Here is a 19,135-nt window from a genome sequence, read left to right on the forward strand (position 1 = left end):
AAATAAATAGTCTTTAAAAAAAGAAACTGGAATAATCCAACATCAAGATTTATGCATATATTTCACTCTAAGAAAATCATAGTTTTAGGTCTTTGACTTGTTTTAATTTTTGTATACAGTATGAGACAGGAGACTAAATCATCCTTTTGTATGTGGGTATCACTTGTCCCAACAGCATTCATTGAAAAGACTAATTTTCTTCACTAAATGGTTGTGGCACCCCTGTAAAAAATCAATTGACCATAACTGTCTGGGCTTACTCTGGGCTCTAATTCTATTCCACTTGTATGTATTTCTGTCCTTATGTCAAGACCACACCCTTTTGATTATCGTAATTTTGTAGAATGTTTTGGAATGGAGACATGGGACACCTACATTGTTCTTTTTCAAATTTGTTTTTGCTATTTGGGGTCCTTTGTGATTTCATACAAATTTTATGACCAGCTCATCCATTTCTGAAACAAAACAAAACAGGTGGTGTTTTGACTGGTCTTACATTCAATCTAGAGGTTAATTTGGGGAGTATTGCCATAATAACACTAACATCCCTCAGCACTAATAAACCCCTAATCTACTTGCTGTCTCTCTTTATTTGCTTATGCTTGACATTTCATAAAACTTAACCACACAAAATGTGGGTTTTGTGCCTGGCATCTTCACATAATATTTTTAAGGTTCATCTATGTGGCAGCATTTATCAGTATTTTATCCTCTTTTATGGCTATATAGTATTCCACAGTATGGAATATACCATATTTTGTTAATGTGTTTATCAGTTGATGGATATTTAGGTGTTTCCATTTTGGAACTGTTGGTAATGCTAAACCTGGCTTATGATAGAATAGATCTCAATCTTGGATTTTAGTTTAGTGGTGATTGGTATGCCGTGAACTAAAAGCATGAACTTCATTGTTAATATTTTTTATACCATATTGTTCCCTCCAGTCCCAAGTGGACAGAGCTATTATAGGAAATCCATTGGTGGGAGTAATAAAATGTCAAGAAAAACATTAACAATGATACATGCAAAGACTATATTACAGCATAAAAATTATTTGTTATAATGTCCTGTGATTGATAGCTATCATTCCAGCCCCAATTTCTGAAGTGTCTACTGTGTTGTATCTTTTAGAATGAGGCCTGGTAGCTCAAACCTGGATGGAATTTGCAGTCTAATAAGGAAAAGAAAGTATAAAATAAAATATTATGGGCCATAATAGATATGAAAAACTCCACTATTCAGAGGATCAAAAATGGCACCAAAGTCAGATTTCTTTCTGCCTGTTTTCTTGAGGTCTGCTTTATTTTAGCTTGGCTCTTTGTTATGTTGAGATATGGTTGCCCACAGTATCAGGGGCTTCCTGTTTATTTGAGCACATGCAATAGAGGCGATTGCCTCTGAATCTCCTCCAGAACATGAAAGAAAAACTTTTCCCAAATCCCCCAGGAAATTGCTACATTTACTGGCCCCAGCTGAGTCAAGCTCATAGCCAATCAATGGGAGGGAATGGGATTGTGCTGATTAGTTTGGATTTGAATTGTGCTGATTCGCTAGGATTGGAATCACACTTATCAGAAGGGAGTCAGGCAGGGATATCAAGAACAGGAGGTGGTTACCAACAAGGAGAAGAGGATATTGGGGAAGTTACCACAGGGTCTGTCTCAGGGTCTTGGTTTAGCCATTGATATCTTGGAAATCTCCACCCCCAAGCTACAATTGCCTTCCCTTCCAGACATTTTCCTTTGTAAGGAATATATCCATATATTTTCCATTGAATCTACCTCCCTATTTTCATCCAGTTCAGAGTACCAATGGCTCCTTCTTGCCATGGTATTGCCCTCAGCTATGACTGTTTCCTTGAATTTATTACTCTGGTGTGTCTTCTTTCTCTGCACTGTTTCTTCTGCTTGAACCTTAGTAGTTTTACTGCATTCACTGACCAAAAAAGTGACTGGCTGTCAGTGAAGTCTTTACCTCCATCCCCAAATTGAACATAACATAGAGGCTTCGTAATGTTTTCTTTCTCCGTTTAAGGCTTCTTCCTAAAGCCAAGTTCAAAACTTGTGCCAGATAGTGGCTTTGTGACAAGACCTGTCTTGTTCACCTCTGTGACATGAAAAGGATTGGCCTGAACCATCTCCACAGACTGGTTCCACTGCGCAGTCTTGTGGCCCTGAACAGGATCCGGATGGGAGGACATGGTTTGTGGACACGGAAGGGGTTGAGTGATTGTAGCGTTTGGAACCATGAACCCCCAACTGCTTTGTGGAGTTCAAGGGTGGTTTTGCCCTTCATTATGCGTTGGGTTCTGCACCGAATTTGACCAACCAAAACTTACTCCAAGAGTGGGCCGAGATGGGCCGACCGCTCCTGGCTTCCCTTCCCCCATGCGCGCATCTTCAGCGCCGAGCGCAGCGCAGCCTCCCGGGACGTGAATCTCCAGCACCCAGCGCGGCTTGCTGGGGGACAACAGCCAGCCGTGGCACAGGCAACGGATCCAGAAGCTTCCGCAGCTGCTTCTCCTTAGCTCCGTGTCGGGGCGGAGTAAGGAGTGAGAAGAGCTGGAGGCAGGCTGTGCCCACGCCCGCCGCTTTGCGTTCCCCAGGGGGCCTGCATGCCTCTCCCGCCAGCCCCGCCTCCCAACACTGAGGGCTTTGTCCAGGCGTGCACAGCGGTTCCTCCGGGTTCAGCTCCGCTCTTCCCGCGTCCCCTCACCCACTCTACTTCCTCCGCGCAGGTGATGCCAGCTAGCTGGGGACTAATGGGTTAACTAGCCCCCCCCCCCCTTTTTTTTTTCCAGGCTTAGAGGGCGCCGGAGCTGGAGCCGAGGCCAATCCCGGGCTAAAACCACCCCAGGGAACAATTGCCCGCTGGAGAACTACCGGTTCAGTTCCCGGGGGAGGGGCAATTCTGTCCGCCCTCGCTTGGACCCAGAGCCCTTTGGCGCAAAATAGACCCCAGCCAAAAGGAACTTTAATCCCAGTGGTTGGATGCGGCCTGCGGGTCGCAGGCAATTTCAGGCGGGGGGAGACCCTGGCACCTCTGCAGAGTGCGGTACTCGGAGTTGTCTCCACGTTGGCGAGCTGAGCGGGGCAGCGACTCTCGGTCACGAGCCCTCAGGCGGTGGGACTCGGCTGGGGCGGGTGCCGAGGCTCTGAGGCAAGTGGGAGAGCATGTGGCTTTGGCGCGCTGCGAGCTTCGTGGGCTCTGCAGGTCCAGGGCTGGTTGCTCGGAGACAGGGCAGCAAAAGCAGGAGGCCAGGCGACAGTGACACTAGTGGTCGGTGGCTGTTTTTAACAGCGCGCCTTGGACCTGCAGAGGGAAGCTATCCGACTGCAGACCTGCCTGGGGATGTGAGGAGGCAACTCAGACCCCAGGCTGCGGGAAACGTGTTCCCTGCAACTTGTCAATTCTTTCGTTGCGGGGAGAGCAGGTCACTTCTCGTCTCTCCTCGCAGCCCACCTGGTGGGACGCCGAATTGAGCCTTCACCCATCCAGGGCTCCCCCGTCTCCTGCTCGCACTGCGCTGGGAAAGAGTAGGGGATATGGGAAGTCAGCCCAGCGCCCCCAAATTTCTTCCTCTTTCCTGAAGCCCTGTCTCATCTCCCCACTCTCTGCTTTTGGCTTTGGTGGTCTCCTACTGAGCTCCTCTTCTCAACTTTAGGACCTCCTCGAAGTGGCCAAAGATGAATGAGCAGCAAAGATTATGAGCAGCAGTCCATGGCCGCTCATAAGGATCAATAAGCAGTTCAGCGACCTGCTGGACTTCAGCGCCCTACGAGAATTTTCCACGGCATCTTGGAGTTCTGCTGAAGTTTACGAAAAGAAAAATAAAGAAAAAGGCAAAAAGGGCGATGTGGAGACTAGGTAGCATGAACTCCCATCTGCTTTGGGTGGTAGTTCTTGGGGCCAGAGTCCAGCTTCCCCAAGCTGGACATCTAAATTTTGATGTAATGTCTAGACTTGCAGATTTTAAATGTGAATGCCAGATGGGTCATTTGATTTAACCAGTTAAAAAGGATAACTGTGTAATTATGAGTCACCCTCTGATCCTGCTGTTTATGAGGAATTTAGGGATAGGGTCTCATGCAAAAGGAATATTAATTTTTTTCAACATTCCTTTCCATTCCCCTCCTAAGATCACATTAATATAGTTTATGATACCTGAAATGTCAGTTATGGGAAAGCCACTACAGGGCTGGAATTTCCAGCCGTTTGAGCTGGGCACTTTAATTTTAAGACTGCTTCAGAATTTGGGGCAGTTGGGGGGGGATAATTTAATGACTTAAAAAACTATATCATCTCAAACCAGAGGGCCTGCCCTTACTTTTAATGGGTTGAATTTTGTTGTTAAATGTTGAGCAGGAGGCAGGACCAACACCTGCTCTATACAGAACTGTGTTAAAATGAATCTTTCCTGAGATAGAGTTCTTGAACACGGCTTTGTCTGCATCTATGTAAATGTAAATGTAATGAAATTAACTTTGTTCCAAAGTGAAGATCACAGGCTAAACTTCACCATTTAAACTTAATCTTAAAATCTCTCATCTAAGTGACAGGTTTTCTAGAATAGGACATACCTAATATTTCCAAGTGGTGTTAGGAAATAGTATCAATATATTTGCCTTGTATTTGTGGACTATTATTTAAAATGTTAATGAATGATATAAATGTATAGAAATTTATATTTAAAGCTAAATTAGATTTTATTCCTGTAGTGGTGCTGTCTTTAAGTTTGCTTTATGTATGACTAATTTCCATCCTTAAACATTTATCTTGTTTGTGACCTTTTTTTTAACTTTTAAAACTTGTAATTTTTATAAACATTCCAGAAGCAAGGTCCATTTTATCTCAAAAGGAGGATATGAGAATTATATCCAGGAAGCTTTGTAAAGTGTTTATCACAATATCTGGAATTTATTAAGTACTCTATAAACGTTCATTCCTCTTTTTCTTCTCTTCCCGTGAAAAGTTACAAATTGATTTTTATATAAAACCCATATGCAGGGCTCGATCCCAGGACCCTAGGATCATGACCTGAGCTGAAGGCAGAGGCTTTAACCCACCGAGCCACCCAGGTGCCCCGTATTAGGAACTCTTAAAAGTCTTGGATGTTCCTTAGAGAGGCAGCTGTTTTGAATTCATACAGTTTGTTCTGAACAAGATGATACACCAGTTATCATTTTAAAATGCTCAACAAGAGGTTATGTGAGTCAGGAAAATTAAACTCTCTTTATAAAATTAAGATCACTGGAGAAATTCAACACATTAGAACAACTTTGGTTTTGGAAATTATGGGGGGGGGGAATTTGGGCAACCTTGACTCTTATGACAATGCAGATTCTTGGAAGAGAAGATTTAGTTCCTCAAATCTTTTTATTTTTTAAATTATTTTTTAAAAATATTTTATTTCTTTATTTGAGAGAGAGACAGAGAATGAGAAAGCACAAGCAGGGGAGAGAGGCAGAGTGAGAGGGAGAAGCAGGCTCCCTGCTGAGCAAGGAGCCCAGTGCAGGACTGATCCCAGGATCCTGGGATCCTGACCTGAGTTGAAGGCAGACACTGAACTGACTAAGCCATCCAGGCGCCCCTCTTTAAATCTTTTTAAAATGAACAGGGAAATGTTTACCTTACAGGGTAGTTATTTGACCTAAATGAGTTTATGTATGCTAAGAACTTGTTGTGATCAATAATATTCTTGTTGTGATGTAATTTTGTTTTTATATGTTTGATTTTTATTTTGAGAATAACAAGCTTGAAATTATTTCCCTCAACGTGTTGAACTGATATTTATGATAGATATTCGGTGCTATCCAACTGAAATGATTATTTATCTGTTTCTTAAAGCACATTCCATCCCAACGTGGGGCTTGAATTCAGTACCCTGAGACTAAGAGTTCCATGTTCTATTGACTGAGCCAGCCAGATGCCCCTGAAATAATTATTTTAATGTGGTTATGTCATAATGTGGTTTTTTTTTTTTGGCATGGAGCAGAGCATTTTCTTGGCATCTAGTATAGCTAATTATTTAGAGATTATGCAATAACACACCAGCTGTCCTGAACCAAATATCTTCTGTGCATTGGTGACACCATTATATCTCATTGGGTCTACTTTCCTGATTCCTTGTTGTAAGAATACTGTTCTTAATTTTTCTCCAATCCTGTCTCCCTCCCCTATATGACTGTTCTTCCATATCTTTTTTTCCCCCAGCTTGGAGTCTTGTACTCTTCTCTTAGATATCTGTACTTTTGTTATTGGGCTGTTCACTTGAAAGTCCTTCCTCAACCCCAAGTCCTTTTATTCATGAAACATTTACTGAGATTCTGCTCTATTCTTGTCATGGAACTAACTGGGCAAAACAAAAATGATCAGTCCACATTACCTGGGCAGAGGGAGTGCTCAGTCTAATGGGGAAGACAGATTACTGTACTATGTGATGGTGAGTGCTATAACAGGGACAGGCCCTGGAGTAGTGGAAGGACAGAAGTAGAAACAGTACTTGCTTATGAAACCTTCAAAACATAACCCATACCTAATGAAAATGATAATCTGTTGCATAATACAAGGAGCAGAGAATTTGTGCCTGGACACATCATTAGACAATCTTGGTTAAGTGAGTTACTGTCTCTGGGTGTCAGATTCCTCACAAGTAAAGCAAAAGTGATTAACAAAATCATGGTTTCCAAAGTGTGTTTCATAGACTATTACTAATTTGCAAATAAAGAGCTCCATAATCAAATACATTTGTGTATTACTGGATTTAACAAAATTAAAGAGATTTGTTTATTGCTGGATTTCTCTGTTCTTTTTAAGGATTTGTTTGTCAGAGATAGAGGGCATGCACCATTTTTCAGATTAAGGAAGATGCCTTTTTATTTCTAGTTTGCTAAGAGATTTTATTTAAGATATTTTATGCTAAGATGTTGCTTTTTGCCAAGTGATTTCTCGGTGCCTAATAAGATGATGATATGTTTTTTCTTTATTCTTTTGTTAATGTGGTGAATTACAGTGATTTTGATTATTCAGCCTCCTTTGCATTCCTCAGATAAACCTTCATTTGGTCATGATGAAGTATTCTTTGTATATATAGTTAGATTCAATTTGCTAAAATTTCACAAAGAATTTTTGCATCTAAGTTTTTGAGCAGTATTGGTCTTTGTTTTCTTTCTTATAATGTCTTTAATTTTGGTATCACAGTAATGCTTGTCTCATAGAATGGGTTGGGAAGTACTCTATTATCTTCTATTTTCTGGAAGAGTTTGTATAGAATTATAATTATTTCGTAAATGCTTGAAGAATTCACCAGTGAAGTCATTTGGGCCCAAAGTTTTCTTTGTGACAAAGTTTTTAAGTGCAAGTTGCTTTTTTGAAAGATGTATTTATTAATTTGAGAGAAAGAGAGAGAGAGAGAGGGCAGGTGCATGCTCAGGGAGGTGGGGGGCAGAGGGAAAGAATCTTAAGCAGACTCTCTGCTGATCAGGGAGCCCAACCAATGTTTGGATTCATCTCACATCCCTGAGATCACGACCTGAGCTGACATCAAGAGTCTGACGCGTAACAAGGTGCCCCTATAAATTAATTTTTATAATATTAATGGGAATACTCAGGTTATTGATTTATTCTTGAATGAGTTTTGGTAGCTTGTGTATTTTAAGAAGTTTGTCCATTTTTCCTTTTTATCAAAGTTCACAAATTAGCATGAAGTTGTTGATACTATTTCTTTATTTTAACACTTGTATTAATTATCTATTTCTGTGTAACAAATTACTGCAAACTTAGCAGCTTAAAACAACAGGCATTTATTATTTCACAGATTCTGCAGACCCAGAATCCAGGCATAACTTAGTTGGGTCCTCTGTTTAGTGTCTCTCATAAGGCTATAACCCAGGGCCAGAGTCTCATCTAAAGACTTGACTGGGGGGAAGGATTCACTTCTAAACTCACACGGTTGTTGGTAGGATTAAGTTCTTTGTGGGTTGTTGGACTGAGGGTCTTGATTTTCTGTTGGCTGTGGGCAAAAGGTTGCCCTCAGTTCCTTGCCATGCTGCCTTTCCAACATGGCAGCTTGCTTTATTAAAGCCAGCAACAGAGAGACTATAACAAGATGGTAGTCATAACCTAGTCATGCAAGTGATATCACACTACCTTTATTGTATTTTTTTTGATTAGAAGCAAATCACTATTTCAGATCACACTCAACGGGAGAGGATCACACAGGAGCATGAATACCAGGAGACAAGCATAAATAGGGACTCTTTTAGAGTCTACCTGCTATGATTTGTAGGATGTATAATTTATGTTCTTTCTCTTAATCCATTCTAATATTGGTTAGTTGGGTCCTTTTTTTTTCCTGGCCAGTCTGTCTATAGAGGTTTATCTATTTTATTGACATTCTCAAAGAACCAGCTTTTCTTTCTTTTTTTTTACCTTCTAATTTTCAGTGTGTTTGATTTCTGTCATCTTTACTTTGGATTTAAGTTTGCTTACTTTAGATTTAATTTGCTCTTTGTCTTCTAGTTTCTTTCTTTCTTTCTTTATTTGACAGAAAGAGATCACAAGTAGATAGAGAGGCAGGCAGAGAGAGAGAGAGAGGGAAGCAGGCTCCCTGCTGAGCAGAGAGCCCGATGCGGGACTCGATCCCAGGACCCCGAGATCATGACCTGAGCTGAAGGCAGCGGCTTAACCCACTGAGCCACCCAAGTGCCCTGTCTTCTAGTTTCTTAAGGTGAAGGTTGAGGTCATTGTTTCAAGGTCCTTAATGTTTTCTAATATAAGTATTTACTATTATAAAATTTCTTTTAACCATAGGTTTAACTGCATCCCACAATTTTTGCTGTTTTCTTTTACATTTTTAAAAAAGATTTTATTTATTTATTTGACAAAGAGCAAAAGCAGGGGGCAGGGGAGCAGCAGGCAGAGGGAGAAGGAGAAGCAGGCTCCCTGCTGAGCACGGAGCCTGATCCCAGGACCCTGGGATCATGACCTGAGCTTAAGGCAGTCACTTAATGACTGAGCCACCCAGTAGCCCCTTTTGCTATTTTTATATTCATTCAAGATGCTTTATAATTTCCCTTTTTGATTTCTTCCTTGACCCATGTGTTATTTAAAAGTTGTTATTCAGGACACCTGGGTGGCTCAGTCAGTTAAGCATCTGCCTTCAGCTCAGGTCATGATCCCATGGTCCTGGGATGGAGCCCAGCGACAAGGCTCCCTGATCAGCGGGTCGTCTCCTTCTCCCCCTCCCCGCTGCCCAATGCCCCCCCCCCCCAATGCTCTCTCTCCTATCTCTCTCCCTCTCTCCGGAATAAATAAAATCTTTTTAAAAAGTTCAGGGCGCCTGGGTGGCTCAGTGGGTTAAAGCCTCTGCCTTTGGCTCAGGTCATGGTCCCAGGGTTCTGGGATTGAGCCCCCGCATCGGGCTCTCTGTTCAGCGGGGAGCCTGCTTCCTCCCCTCTCTCTCTGCCTGCCTCTCTGCCTGCTTGTGATCTCTGTCTGTCAAATAAATAAATAAATAAAATCTTTTTTAAAAAAGTTCATTATTTAGGTTCAAATATTTGGGGATTTTCCAGAAATCTTTGGTATACTGATTTGATTTAATCTGATCCAATAAAATCTAATTTAATTTCATTAGGTTCAGAGAACATAAGTTTTATAATTCTAATACTATTTAAATGTGTTGCAAATTGTTTTGTGGCCCAGAATATGGTCTATTTGGGTAAACCTTATCTGGGCTTGTGAAAATAATGTATGTTCTGTTGTTCACTGAGTGTTCTATAAATTTCTATTAGGTCAAGCTGGCTGGTAGTGTGGTTTTGTTTTTGTTTTTTTTTTTTTTTAAAGATTTTATTTATTTATTTGACAGAGAGATCACAAGTAGGCAGCAGACAAAGAGAGAGGGGGAAGCAGGCTCCCTGCGGAGCAGAGAGCCCGATGCGGGGCTCGATCCCAGGACCCTGAGATCATGACCTGAGCCGAAGGCAGCGGCTTAATCCACTGAGCCACCCAGGTGCCCCTGGTAGTGTGTTTTTGATTGTTGTTTATTTGACTGAGAGAGCGCAAGTTGGCAGACCTGCAGGCCAAGGGAGTGGGAGAAGCAGGCTCCCTGCTGAGCAAAGAGCTCGACTTGTAGGACCTTGGGATCATGACTTGAGCCTGGGATCATGACCTAAGTCAAAGGCAGATGTTTAACCAAGTGAGCCACCCATGCGCCCCAAGTTGGTAGACAGTTATCAAGTCTTATATATCCTTAAAGATTTTCTGTCTACTTTACTATCAATTATTGAAAGGTGTATTGAAATCTCTAAGTGTGTATTTGTTTATTTTTCATTTATATTCTATCAGTTTTTGTTTCATGTATTTTGAAGCTTTCTTATTAGGTATATAAAAGTTTAGAATTGTACATCCTCTTGCAAAATTTACCTCCCTCCCTTTCATAATCACAGTATGTCCATCTCTGCCTCTGGTAATACTCACTTGTTTTTATTTATTCTTTTTAAAAAAGATTTATTTAGGGGTGCCTGGGTGGCTCAGTCAGTTAAACATCTAATTTTGGCTCAGGTCATGATCCCAGGGTCCTGGGATCGAGCCCTGCATTGGGATCCCTGCTCAGTGGGAAGCCTGCTTCTCCCTCTCCAACTCTTCCTGCTTGTGCTCTCTCTCTCACTGTCTCTCTCTCTCTGTGTCAAATAATAAATAAAATCTTTTTAAAAAGATTTATTTACTTGGTGGGGGGGGAATGGGCAGAATCTCAAGTGAAAATCTCAAGCAGATTCTGTGTTGAGCACAGAGCTCAATGTGGGGCTGGATCTCAGAACCCTGAGATCAAAACCTGAGTGGAAACCAAGAGTGGGATGCTCAACTACCTGTACCACCCAAGTGTCCCTGTAGTACTCACTTTTAATTGGATTGTTTAAGTTTTTGTTGAATTATGGAAGTTTTTCATTCTAGATACTAAACTATAATTAGATATATGATTTGCACATATCTTCTCCCCTTCTCTGGATTATTTTACCACTTTCTTGGTAGTGTCCATTAAGGTACAAAAACCATATTTATTTATTATTATGTTGTGTTAGTTGCCATACAGTACATCATTAGTTTTTGATGTAGTGTTCCATGATTCATTATTTGTGTATAACATCCAGTGTTCATTATAACACAGGCCCTCCCTAATCACTGGGCTCACCAATCCCCACACACTGCATCCCCTCTGAAACCTTCAGATTGTTTCCTGGAGTCCATAGTCTCTCTGGTTCGTCTCCCCCTCTGCTTTTCCCCCTTTCAGTTTTCCCTTCCTTTCCCTAACGTCCTCCATGCTATTCATTATGTTCCACATATGAGTGAAACCATATGATAATTGTCTTTCAATGTTTGACTTATTTCACTTAGCATAATCCCCTCCAGGTCCATCTATTTTGATGCAAATGGTGGGTATTCATCACTTCTGATGGTTGAGTAATATTCCATTATATATATGAACCACATCTTAAAATTTATTTTTATTTATTTATTTTTAATTTTTTTAGATGTCTATTTATTTGGCAGAGAGAGAAACAAGATATAACTAGATATAAGTTTATACATTTTGTTGATCTTTTGAAATCACCCATTTTTGGGTTCATTGATTTTCTCTATTTTTTCATGTTTTCTATTTCATTGATTTCTGCCCTTATCTTAATAATTCCTTTATTTTGCTTACTTTTAGTTTAATTTCTTCTAATTTTTCTAGCTCATGAGGATCAAAGCTGGAGTCACTGATCTGAAGCCCTTCTTCTTTTCTTATATAGGAATTTAGTGCTATAAATTCTCTTCTAAATACAGCTTAGACTGCATTCCACTGCTTTTGTTATGTTGTTATGTTTTCATTTTCATTGAATTTCTAGTTTCCCTTTTAATGGTTTATAGCAGTGAAATCCAAGGACATATGTAGAATATCTATGCCCAGTAAAGCCCATTTTGAGTCTTAGAGTTTGGGTCACAGATGGGAGGGCTGGTCACATATGTACATCTTATTGATAACTGGCCGTGAGCAAGAGACTCAGGACCTCAACAGTGTTGACCCCAACAATGAAACCAGGTTCAAATCATCTATCTTTGTGTTTGTGCAAAGTAATCCTAACAAGATGGCATGGCATGGCCTATTGCTCTAGGTGCACACAAAAGAGTCATCAGTCCATTGGTATTATATCTTTGGGATGCAGCAAAGGTGGTCCTAAGAGGAAAGTATATAGCAATATAAGCCTTTCTCAAGAAAACAAGAGAAGTCTCAAATACACAACCTAACCCTACACCTAAAGGAGCTCGAGAAAGAACAGCAAAGAGAGCATAAATCCAGCAGCAGAAGAGAAATAATAAAGATCAGAGCAAGATCAATGAAATAGAAACCAAAAGGATTGTAGACCAGATCAACAAAACAAGGAGTTGGTTCCTTGAAAGAATTAATAAGATCGATAAATCCATGGCCAGACTTATTAAAAAAAAAAAGAGAAGGGACCCAAATTAATAAAACCATGAATGAAAGAGGAGAGATCACAACCAACACCGAAGAAATACAAACAATGATAAGAACATATTATGAGCAACTATATGCCATCAAATGAGACAATCTGGAAAAAATGGATGAATTCCTAGAGATGTATAAACTACCAAAACTGAATCAGGAAGAAATAGAAAACTTGAACATACCCATAACCAGCAAGGTTGAAGCAGTGATCAAAATCTCCCAACAAACAAGAGCCCAGGGCCAGATGGTTTCTCAGGGGAATTCCACCAAACATTTACAGAAGAATTAATACCTATTCTCCTGAAACTGTTACGAAAAACAGAAATGGAAGAAAAATTTCCAAATTCATTTTATGAGGCCAGAATTACCTTGATCCTAAGACCAGACAAAGCCCCATCAACAAGGAGAATTACAGACCAATATCCTTGATGAACATGGATACAAAAATTCTCACCAAATTCATAGCCAATAGGCTCCAACAGTACATTAAAAGAATTATTCACCATGACCAAGCGGGATTTATTCCTCAGCTGCAAAGTTGTTTCAACATCTGCAAATCAATCAACGTGATACATAACATTAGTAAAAGAAAGGACAAGAACCATATGATACTTTCAATAGATGCAGAAAAAGCATTTGACAAAGTACAGCATCCTTTTTTGGTTAAAGCTTTTCACAGTGTAGGGACAGAGGGTACATACCTCAATATCATAAAAGCCATCTATGAAAAACCCATAGCAAATGTCATTCTCAGTGGGGAAAAACTGAGGGCTTTTCTCCTAAGGTCAGGAACATGGCAGGGATGTCCACTATTACCATTGCTATTCAACATAGTACTGGAAGTCCTAGCCTCAGCAATCAGACAACGAAAGGAAATAAAGGGCATCTGAATTGGCAAAGAAGTCAAACTATCACTCTTTGCAGATGATATGATACTTTATGTGGAAAACCCAAAAGACTCCACCCCAAAGCTGCTAGAACTCATACAGGAACTCAGTAAAGTGGCAGGATATAAAATCAATGCACAGAAATCAGTTGCATTTCTATACACCAACAAGACAGAAGGAAGAGAAATTAAGGAGTTGATCCCATTTACAATTACACCCAAAACCACAAGATACCTAGGAATGAATCCAACCAGAGAGGCAAAGCATCTGTACTCAGAAAACTATAGAATAGTCATGAAAGAAATTGAGGAAGACCCAGAGAAATGGAAAAACTTTCCTTGCTCATGGATTGGAAGAGCAAATATTGTGAAAATGTCTATGCTATCTAGAGCAATCTACACATTTAATACAATCCCTATCATAATACCATCAACTTTTTTCACAGAGCTGGAACAAATAATCGTAAAATTTGTATGGAACCAGGAAAGACCCTGAATAACCAGAGGAATGTTGAAAAAGAAAAGCAAAGCTGGTGGCCTCAGCATTCCAGACTTCAAGCTCTATTACAAAGCTGTCATCATCAAAACAGTACGGTACTGGCACAAAAACAGACACATAGATCAATGGAACAGAATAACAAACCCAGAAACGGACCCTTAACTCTATGGTCAACTAATCTTTGACGAAGTGGGAAAGAATGTCCAACGGAAAAAAGACACTCTCTTCAACAAATGGTGTTGGGAGAATTGGACAGCCACATGCAGAAGAACGAAACTGGACCATTTCCTTATACCACACACAAAAATAGACTAAAAATGGATGAAAGACCTAAATGTGAGACAGGAATCCTTTGGTACTTTGACAGATACATTCTCGTGGGTTGCCTAAGGGTCTATCCTGGTCCTCTTGGAGACATGCAAGGAGAAAACCACCAAACCTGCTTGTTAACTCTTTCCTCCTAACACCCAAATTCCCCATTGCTAACCCTGCCCATCTGAGGTAAAGGTCTCAGTGATGGGGAAGTGAAGGATGATTAGGGATTGGGCACCATTTGGTCTATAATCACATATAACTAGGAATCATTTGTTTTAATGGAAGTCACTCTCTTTTTTGTTAAAAAATATAAAGGATAGACACCTCTGCTTTTTGTAGGCTTGCTTTCTCCTTATTATGTCAACCTCCCCAGATTCTTAAAATAAAATCCAAAGTTTTTACACAGCTCTATCTGATCTCTCTTAACCTATGACCTCTCTGCCCTCATCTCCCACTGCTCTTTCCCTTCATCCCTCTGCTCTAGTCACCCTGGTGACCTCAAGCTTCATCAAACATACCTCCCGCTTCAGGGCCTTTCCTGTTATTCTCTTTACCTGGAATGTTCTCAGAAATCCTCATAGCTTATTCCCTCACCTCTTTCATGCCTCTCCTCAAATACTACCACATTAGAGAAGGCCTTCCTGGCTATTTGAATAAATTTATATGAATAAATTGCATCTATCTATCTATCTATCTATCTACCTGTCTATTGACATTGAGTGGGGGGGAAGAAGGAAGATACTTGGAATATGTAAGATTCCTTATTCTCAGCTCCAGAATGTCAGAATGTAGAGGAAATGCTCAATGAAATTCTCAACTTTTCTCTCAGGATTCGAGTATGCAAACATTATATTTAATATCATAAAACTTCTCTTGGGGCACTTGGTGGCTCAGTTGCTAAACATCGGCCTTCGGCTCAGGTCATGATCCCAGGGTGCTGGGATGGAGCCCACATTGGGCTCCCTGCTCAGTGGGAGGTCTGCTTCTCCCTCTCCCACTCTCCTTGCTTTTGTTCCCTCTCTCACTGTGTCTCTCTTTGTCAAATAAATAAATAAAATATTTTTTAAAAACTTAAAAAACTTCTCTTATATAGATGATTTTAGTTTCCTCTTGGAGGTTAGTCCTACGTTTTTTTCTTTTTTCTTAGAAATAACAGTTTGTGGAAGAACAGGCACATAATACAGAAAGAACTAAACTACAAAATGAGAGTTCTCTGGACTGGAGATAGAGGAGAGAGGGAGGGTGAGGGGTATGCCGTGACAGCGACAGTGGAAACCGGTGGCTGTGTCAGATGCCAGGACAGCTGTGTCAGGAGGGCTCATCAAAATGTCCCCAGGCATAAACTGGCCACACTGGACTGTCTTGCTTGACTATTTCTATCCCTTACCTACTTTTCCGGGAAAATATCATTGTATTTTTTTACTGTAAAGGTCGTTGGATATTAAAGACCTTCTTTTTTTTGTAAATTTAATTGATTTAATTTCAAATATAACGTATTATTACTTTCAGAGGTAGAATTCAGTGAATCAAAATTTGCAAATAACACCCAGTGCTCATTATATCAAGCTCCCTCCTTAATGCGCATCACACAGTTACCTTTTCCCCAATAACCTCTCCCCCCAGCAGCCCTCCGTTTCTTCCCTAATGTTAAGAGTCTTTTATGGTTTGCCTTCCTCTCTGACTTCCTTTTGTATTATTTTTTCCTTTCCTTCCCCTAGGTTCATCTGTTCTGTTTCTAAATTCTAAATAGTGTTTCGAAATACCATATGAGTGATAATAAGATATTTCACTTTCCCTGATGGACTTATTTCACCTAACAACACCTCTACTTTCATCCATGCTGTTGCTAATGGCAATGTGTCATTCTTTTTTTAAAAAATTTATTTATTTATTTTTATTTGTTTATTTACAGAATAACAGTGTTCATTGTTTTGGCATCACACCCAGTGCTCCATGCAGTACCTGCCCTCCCTATTACCCACCACCTGGTTCCTCAACCTCCCACCCCCCCCGCCCCTTCAAAACCCTCTGGTTGTTTTTCAGAGTCCATAGTCTCTCATGGTTCATCTCCCCTTCCAGTTTCCCTCAACTCCCTCTCCTCTCCATCTCCCCATGTCCTCCGTGTTCTTTGTTATGCTCCACAAATAAGTGAGACCATATGATACTTGACTCTCTCTGCTTGACTTATTTCGCTCAGCATAATCTCTTCCAGTCCCGTCCATGTTGCCACAAAAGTTGGGTATTCATCCTTTCTGATGGAGGCATAATACTCCATTGTGTATATGGACCACATCTTCCTTATCCATTCATCCGTTGAAGGGCATCTTGGTTCTTTCCACAGTTTGGCGACTGTAGCCATTGCTGCAATAAACATTGGGGTACAGATGGCCCTTCTTTTCACTACATTATTAAAGACCTTCTTAATCTGTCAAATTAGTTAAAAATTTCCCTCTAGTTATTGCTTATCTTCTAACTTGTTGGTGTTTTCTGTCACTCGTCCATAATTTGTGTTATGTGTTCAGTTCTAATAATCCTTTGCTTTGATTGCCTCTGCCTCTGATAATGTGCTTAGACGGTCTTGTCCACCCCCAAGATTACAAAAGTGCTCAACTACACTTTCTTCTACTACTGTCATGGTTCAATTTTATTTTTCATGTTTAAATTGTCAGGGCACCTGAAATTTATTTGGTGAACATAGACATTTCTTGAATGCTGATAATGAGCACTCTGTTCCAAGCGCCTTATGTGGATCACCTCATTTGAATGTGCAGTAACTCCAGAGGCAGGTGCTAGTAGGTTCTCTGTTTTCACAGATGAGGCAAGGTAGGGACAGGAAGGTTGGCTACTTATTCAAGACCACACAGCTGGCAAAACCTGGCCCATCCATGGTAAAGCTTACACTGGGTTGTGGTGAGAATTATAGTCAGCATGTGTGAAGTTTCTGGAGTATTGTAGGCATTCACTAGAAGATAAAGCTTATAATTATGATTGCATAGTCCTCACAAACATAATTTCTGATGGCTGCATATTGAAAAATGGTATATTTTTAAGGCAAGTACATTTCTAAAATATTGTTCCTTCAAAAGCATGTTTAGAATTTCATGGAAACAAAGAAAACCTTTATTTATTCATTTATTTATTTTTAAAGATTTTATTTACTTGAGAGTGAGAGACAACATGTGAGCAGTGGGGAGGAGAGAAGGGAGAGGGAGAGAGAGAAGCAGACTCCCTGCTGAGGAGGGAGCCCCATCACAGAGCTCCCTCCCAGGACCAGGGGTCATGAACTGAACCGAAGACAGCTTCTCAACCAACTGAGCCATGCAGGTGCCCCATAAAACTTTTATTTTAAGGAACAATTGTCATAAAAAGAAATTCTGGAAGAATCTGTATGAACATGTGAAGACTTTCATTGGATAATGAGATTACAATTTTTTAAAAAAATATTTTTTCTCTCTATAGTCCAGTTTTCTTAAAACAGCATTAAAAAAATTTTCTGATGAGAAAAATAACCACAATGACTCCTATTTTTAAATTTTATTTATTTGTTTATTATTCATTTTAAATTCACTTAGCCAACATATAGCACGTCATTAGTTTTAGATACAGTGTTCAACGACTCATTAGTTGCATATATCACCCAGTGTTTATCACATCAAGTGCCCTCCTTAATGTCCATCCCCCAGCTACCCCATCTCCCAACCACCTCCCCTTCAGCAACCCTGTTTGTTTCCCAGAATCAAAAGTCTCTCATGGTTTGTCTCCCTCTCTGATTTCTTCCCATTCAGTTTTCCCTCCCTTCCTCTATGATCCTCTGCACTATTTCTTATATTCCACATATAATCACTCCTATTTTTTAAAGGCTATGATAAAATGATACAGCTGTTGTGGAAAACAGGATGGTGGTTCCTTCAGTTAAATATATAGCATTACCATACGATCCCAGATTCCACTCCTAGGTATTTACCCTGAAGAATTCAGAGCAAGGATTCAAAAGATTCTTGTACAGCACTGTTCATAGCAACCTTATTCACAATAGCCTAAAGGTGGGAACAATCCAAATGTCCATCAGTAGATGAATGGATAAACAAAATGTGGTGCATACATACAATGGAATAATTACTGTAAAATGAAGGAGATTCTGATACAGTGTACAACATGGGTGAATGTTGAAAACATGCTAAGTGAAATAAATCAGATACAAAAAGACAAATATTGTACGATTTCACTTATATGAGGTATGTGGTGAAGGTTGCACAAATTTGTGAATGTAGTTAATGCCACTGAATTGTATACCTAAAATGGTTAACTGGCAGATTTTTTTTTTAAGATTTTATTTATTTATTTGACAGACAGAGATCACAGGTAGGCAGAGAGGCAGGCACAGAGAGAGGAGGAAGCAGGCTCCCCGCTAAGCAGAGAGCCCGATGTGGGGCTTGATCCCAGGACCCTGGGATCATGACCTGAGCTGAAGGCAGAGGCTTTAACCCACTGAGCCACCCAGGTGCCCCTAACTGACAGATTTTTTTTTTTAAAGATTTTATTTATTTAGTTGACAGAGAAAGATCACAAGTAGGCAGAGAGGCAGGCAGAGAGAGAGAGAGGGAAGCAGGCCCCCTGCTGAGCAGAGAGCCCGATGCGGGACTCGATCCCAGGACCCTGAGATCACGACCCGAGCCGAAGGCAGCGGCTTAACCCACTGAGCCACCCAGGCGCCCCTAACTGGCAGATTTTTATGTTTTGTATATTTTATTGCAATAAATGGTGACAACAATAAAAAGAGTCAAAATTGGAAAGTATCTCATAGAGTGTTGGGCTTAAATGAGATAATTGACGTGAAGTTCTTAATGCAATGCCAGGCTTACAGAGAACCCTCAATAAAGGAAGAACAAATGTTTTTCTAATAATTAAAACCATTTAGAGAAGGGAACT

The sequence above is a fragment of the Meles meles genome, chromosome X (genome assembly GCF_922984935.1).
Source record: "Meles meles chromosome X, mMelMel3.1 paternal haplotype, whole genome shotgun sequence".
Classification (NCBI taxonomy): Eukaryota; Metazoa; Chordata; class Mammalia; order Carnivora; family Mustelidae; genus Meles; species Meles meles.